The 6,705-nt window shown below is 44.3% G+C and overlaps 1 non-coding gene across 1 annotated transcript; it reads left to right on the forward strand.

Annotated features, from left to right (window-relative positions):
- The first annotated feature begins 335 nt into the window (after window positions 1–335).
- Trnag-ucc lies at window positions 336–407 on the forward strand. Its single transcript has one exon. It is a non-coding gene; the product is annotated as a tRNA-Gly (tRNA).
- The last annotated feature ends 6,298 nt before the right edge of the window (window positions 408–6,705 follow it).

Below are 6,705 nucleotides of genomic sequence, written 5' to 3' on the forward strand. Positions count from 1 at the left end.
ACAGGTTCCGGAACTCTCGGAATCGAGGTGATGCAAAATTGTTTTGATGTGTGTGTAACTAAGTTAAACTGGCCGACATCGTAAGCTAACCGAGTGAGATACCTTTTGAAATAGAATCGAGTAATACCGTAAATTTCGTCCTCAATATATTATTTTGGTCGTCTGAGGCTAGAAAACATAAGCTGCAGTTGCAACCTGATGGAAAGCAAACGGCTGCCAACAGTTCCGCTTCACTGACAGTAGCCACATCACGCCGCCTGGCCGTGACGTCACGGTGAAAGGAGAAGCGCCGCTCGGCTCATGACAGCGGTTGCGGATGCTGGGCCCTGTAGCGTGCGATGGTGGTGTAATGGTCAGCATAGTTGCCTTCCAAGCAGTTGATCCGGGTTCGATTCCCGGCCATCGCATGTATTTTTTCTCATGATTCTGGAATACCGGTGAAGCGATATTATTTAGCGTGGAGCACGACGCATGACATACGGGCAACAACACATAAAAATACATAAATACTCGTAGATGTAAGTGTAGAAAATGCATTAAAACAGGTGTTATAATATTCTAACGTCCAGTTTCCTTGTCCAGTCAAGGCTTGATACGGTGGCCGTGAAAAAGTAATTTGAGTCATCAGGCTAAGCTCTCAGTTTATACTCCTCGACAATGAGCCGGATGATCTGACTCGGTGCTACACAATGACAGCTTGAGGTGGGGTGCTTATCCCATTTGTGCAGGTTGTGTACATACAGTCCGTGCCCTGTTCGGCTGCGATTTGTATTCTTCCACTTCTGCCGTAGGGGTTCAAAGTCTATGGCCATCTGTCCGGCAATGGTTTCCAACCTTTCCGAGATCATATTATTTCCTTCAACATAACTCTGACGAGGTCTCATCCACCAATCGTGAATTGAATAATCTATGATAAGGCTACCAGAAGTACTCTCTGCCACATTACATAAAGTAGCTCGTAGCGTAGAGGAGTAGATCAATTTTTCCTCGGTTTTCCCTTACCGTTTGTTCTATATGGACTTTGAATCTGCCGATAGTCTTCAATGAGGCGTCAGTTTCTTCTCAGCTACGACCTCCCCTTTCATATCTTCCGAATTCTGTATCTACAGTATGGTTTCTGTATTGTACGTAGATAAGCTTTCGCTCCAAGAACTTTTCCCTGACAACTTCAGAATTTGAGAGTGTCTATTCCACTCATCACTTGAGAAAAACATTTTTCAGCTTCTACAGACGGTATGAGTTTTAGTTGGCCTCTTGCGGACTCATTAGCTAGATCTATACTTACACTCTGCAACTCACCTTACAGTGTGTGGTGGCGGGATCTTTGAGTACCATTGACACTTCCCCCTTTTCTTATGTTTCGCGGAAAGCGTTGTTGATAGGCCTCCGTGTGGGTTCGAGACTCTCTAAGTTTACGTTCATGGTCTCTCTGTGTGCGTAAGCAAAATATTGAATGCGTACGCTCTCGGAATTTTTACACTAAACCACAATGCGATGGGAACGCCTGTCTTGTAACGTCTGCCACTGGAATTGGCTGAGAACACTTTCGCACTTCCTAAATGAATCTGTAACCAAACTCGCTACTCTTCTTTGGATCTTTTCTACACTACTGGCCATTAAAATTGCAACACCACGAAGAAGACGTGGTACAGATGCGAAATTTAACCGACGGGAAGAAGATGCTGTAATATGGAAATGATTAGCTTTTCAGAGCATTCACACAAGGTTGGCGCCGATGACGACACCTACAATGTGCTGACATGAGGAAAGTTTCCAACCGATTTCTCATACACAAACAGCAGTTCACCGGAGTTGCCTGGTGAAACGTTGTTGTGATGCCTCGTGTAAAGAGGAGAAATAAGTACCATCACGTTTCCGACTTTGTTAAAGGTCGGATTGTAGCCTATCGCGATTGCGGTTTATCGTATCGCGACAATGCTGCTCGCGTTGGTCGAGATCCAATGACTGTTAGCAGAATATGGAATCGGTGGGTTGAGGAGGGTAATACGGAACGCCGTGCTGGATCCCAGCGGCCTCGTATCACTAGCAGTCGAGATGACCGGTATCTTATCCGCATGGCTGCAACGGGTCGTGCAGCCACGTCTCGATTCCTGAGTCAACAGATGGGGACGTTTGCAAGACAACAACCATCTGCACAACGATTGCAGCAGCATGGACTAAAAGCTCGGAGACCATGGCTGCGGTTACCCTTGACGCTGCATCACAGACAGTAGCGCCTGCGATGGTGTACTCAACGACGAACCTGGGTGCCCGAATGGCAAAACGTCATTTTTCGGATGACTCCAGGTTCTGTTTACAGCATCATGATGGTCGCATCCGTGTTTGGCGATATCGCGGAGAACGCAAATTGGAACGTGGATTCGTTATCGCCATACTGGCGTATCACCCGGCGTGATGGTATGGGATGCCATTGGTTAAACGTCTCGGTCACTTCTTGTTCGCATTGACGTCACTTTGAACAGTTTCAGATGTGTTACGGCCCATGGCTCCACCCTTCATTGGATCGCTGCGAAACCCTACATTTCAGCAGGATAATGCATGACCGCATGTTGAGGTCCTGTACGGGCCGTCCTGGATACAGAAAATGTTCGACTGCTGCCCGGGCCAGCACATTCTCCAGATCTCTCACCAACTGAAAACGTCTGGCCAATGGTGGCCGAGCAACTGGCTCGTCACAATACGCCAGTCACTACTCTTGATGAACTGTGGTACCGCGTTGAACCTGCATGGGCTGCTGTACCTGTACACGCCATCGAAGCTCTGTTTGACTCAATGCCCAGGCGTATCGAGGCCGTTATTACGGCCAGAGGTGATTGCTCTGGGTACTGATTTCTCAGGATCTATGCACCCAACCTGCGTGAAAATGCAATCACATGTCAGTTCTAGCATAATATATTTGTCCAATGAATACCACTTTATCATCTGTATTTCTTCTTGGTGTAGCAATTGTAATAGCCAGTGGTGTATATTGTATATCAATTCTGTCTGATACTGATCCCAAACTGACGACCAATATTGAAGCACTGTTCGAATAAAGGCTTTGAGAGCTGCCTCATTTGTTGATGGATTACATTTCAGGAGGATTCTTCCACTCAATCTAAGTTGCGATGAGTTTTATGTGGTCGTTCCACTTTATAAGGGAGCGATCAGTCCAGAATCGATATGCAAATCAGGCAAATTCGTTGTGAGCGTGTGGCAAATATCCCAGCCACGCACCAAGTTGAAGATACCCGTATGGTAAATCACCGTGTTCTGCTGCATAATGAAGCCCATAGCTGCCTGCTGCACATTCTCGTCCGACAGGGATCTTCGACATTTCAACACCCTTTTTAAGGGGCCAAGGGCGTCATAATCGTATGGGGAGAGGTGAGGACTACCGGGCGCGTGGCTGAGTATCTCCCACTCCAGCTGGTGTAACTTCTGCCTTGTGACATCAGTGATAAGGGGACGCAGCTGCATACCATTCCATCGCGGTGATTTTCATCTGATGTGCTAATCCACACACATTCTTCATTCACAGGCAGATGATTACCGGTGTTTGTCCTTCGGTGGCCAAGAAACGAATAACAGCATATTGGCCTTGTTGAGACACATTTGGTAATAAAGTCGCCATAGTTCACACGTTTCCGCATTTAACACACGGAAGTCAGAAAGTCAGTAGTGTCACTCTATGTCAGTGTTTGTATAACCGCGTCGGAGTCGCGTTTCATTGCATATACAAGGTGTTAGAAAAAGATACGGCCAAACATTCAGGAAACATTCCTCACACACAAATAAAGAAAAGATGTTATGTGGACATGTATCCAAAAACGCTTAATTTCCATGTTAGAGCTCATTTTAGTTTCGTCAGTATGTACTGTACCTCCTCGATTCACCGCCAATTGGCCCAATTGAAGGAAAGTAATGTTGACTTCGGTGCTTGTGTTGACATGCGACTCATTGCTCTACAGTACTAGCATCAAGCGCATCAGTACGTAGCTTCAACAGGTTAGTGTTCATCACGAACGTGGTTTTGCAGTCAGTGCAATGTTTACAAATGCGGAGTTGGCAGATGCCCATTTGATGTATGGATTAGCACGGGGCAATAGCCGTGGCGCGGTACGTTTGTATCGAGACATGATTTCCAGTACGAAGGTGTCCCGACAGGAAGATTCGAAGCAATTGATCGGCGTCTTAGGGAGCACGGAACATTCCAGCCTATGACTCGCGACTGGGGAAGACCTATAACGACGAGGACACCTGCAATGGACGAGGCAATTCTTCGTGCAGTTGACGATAACCCTAATGTCAGCGTCAGAGAAGTTGCTGCTGTACAAGGTAACGTTGACCACGTCACTGTATGGAGAGTGCTACTGGAGAACCAGTTGTTTCCGTACCATGTACAGAGTGTGCAGGCACTATCAGCAGCTGATTGGCCTCCACGGGTACACTTCTGCGATTGGTTCATCCAACAATGTGTCAATCCTCATTTCAGTTCAAATATCCTATTTACGGATGAGGCTTCAATCCAACGTGATCAAATTGTAAATTTTCACAATCAACATGTGTGGGCTGACGAGAATCCGCACGCAATTGTCCAATCACGTCATCAACACAGATTTTCTGTGAACGTTTGGGTAGGCATTGTTGGTGATGTCTTGATTGGGCCCCATGTTCTTCCACCTACGCTCAATGGAGCACGTTATCATGATTTCATACGGGATATTCTACCTGTGCTGCTAGAACATGTGCCTTTACAAGTACGACACAACATGTGGTTCATGCACGATGGAGCTCCTGCACATTTCAGTCGAAGTGTTCGTACGCTTCTCAACAACAGATTCGGTGACCGATGGATTGGTAGAGGCGGACGAATTCCATGACCTCCACGCTCTCCGGACCTCAACCCTCTCGACTTTCATTTATGGGGGCATTTGAAAGCTCTTGTCTACGCAACCCCGGTACCAAATGTAGAGACTCTTCGTGCTCGTATTGTGGACGGCTGTGATACAATACGCCATTCTCCAGGGCTGCATCAGCGCATCAGGGATTCCATGCGACGGAGTGTGGATGCATGTATCCTCGCTAACGGAGGACATTTTGAGCATTTCCTATAACAAAGTGTCTGAAGTCACGCTGGTACGGTCTGTTGCTGTGTGTTTCCATTCCGTGATTAATGTGATTTGAAGAGAAGTAATAAAATGAGCTCTAACATGGAAAGTAAGCTTTTCCGGACACATGTCCACATGCTATTTTTTCTTTCTTTGTGTGTGAGGAATGTTTCCTGAAAGTTTGGCCGTACCTTTTTGTAACACCCTGTATGTCTTTTCCGAAATACTAAAAACTAATTGCAAAATGCTCTCTCATACATTTTATGAAGCTCATCCCCACTGTTAGTTTTGTTAAAACCTTTACTGCACTATTGCGTGGAGAGTGAACCATATTTTCAAAAAAAGCACAACAGTTTAATCTCCAAAAAACAGCCTTTAAATAAGACAAAAGGCAAACCGCCAAGATGTGATTCATTTCAGCTTATTTTCTTTGCAGCACAGGCCGAGCAGAGCTCATTTTATTACTTCAAATCACATTAATCATGGAATGGAAACACACAGCAACAGAACGTCACTCTGTTTCGTTGTTGTTTATCTAAACATGACGAACGTAGCCTGTGCAAGAAAGCTCTCCGATTCCTGGTATAAAATACACGACAAAATAATTAATAAGGCATTATTCTCTAATACCGATGCAAAAATTACGCATGAGCAGACATTGTTTCACAAAGGCAAAATAGTGTTCTGACATTTTACAACTATAGATAAAAAAAGAAGAGCTTTATTTTACCAACTTACTATGTGTTGAAAGACGGCGAGAAGTCATTCGACAGGGTGAAATGAAATTTATTTTGGGAAGCGCTACAAACTAGTGGAATCCCAGAGTACAGTACTTAATTTAAGATGTTCAATTCCTGTATATGAACAATGACGTAAAGGTTAAGCCTCTGAAACATGACTCGACCACAACAAACTTTAACCAATGAGTCAGAAAAAGGTGTCCACTTACAAACATTTTAATGTTTGTATTGATGCCGATATTATAAAAGTGGCTTTAAACTGCAAATGAAATTTTATTAACAATGTAGATTTTACAGCTTTACTGGTTTCTGATGACCAGGTAGTAACAGGGAACGCAAAAAAATAAATACAGACAGCAGTATTCAAACTGGTCCTTTTTACTGTTACGTAAGCTATAATAATTCTCAGAAGTATATATTGAGTGATGGTATTTCGAGGACTGGAACCAATCAGAGCAAAAATTGTGCAAATAAGCGAATTCAAAATTTTAATAAGTTTACCAACTCAGATGATGTTGAAATGAAGCATCAAAGATTTAAGCATTACTGTGGTACGGTACCATGAGACATATTGAAATATATTTTACGAAAGGAAACTCCACGAAAACGAGATAAGAGGTACAGCTCTTTCGTTTTTGCTGTGCAGATTCGGAAGTTGGCCTCTGCAGCATGACGAAATGAGACAGACTAAATCGTGTGAAATGAAGATTCTCCGCTATACTAGCGGGATATGCACCCCTAGATCAAAAGAAGAATACTGTCGTTAGACAGGAATTAAGTATGGAGACAGCCACAAATTTTATAAAATAAAGTGAAGAATAAAGTAGAGGGCTCGTGTTCAACACACAGAACAT

This window comes from Schistocerca piceifrons, chromosome 6 (genome assembly GCF_021461385.2).
Source record: "Schistocerca piceifrons isolate TAMUIC-IGC-003096 chromosome 6, iqSchPice1.1, whole genome shotgun sequence".
NCBI lineage: Eukaryota > Metazoa > Arthropoda > Insecta > Orthoptera > Acrididae > Schistocerca > Schistocerca piceifrons.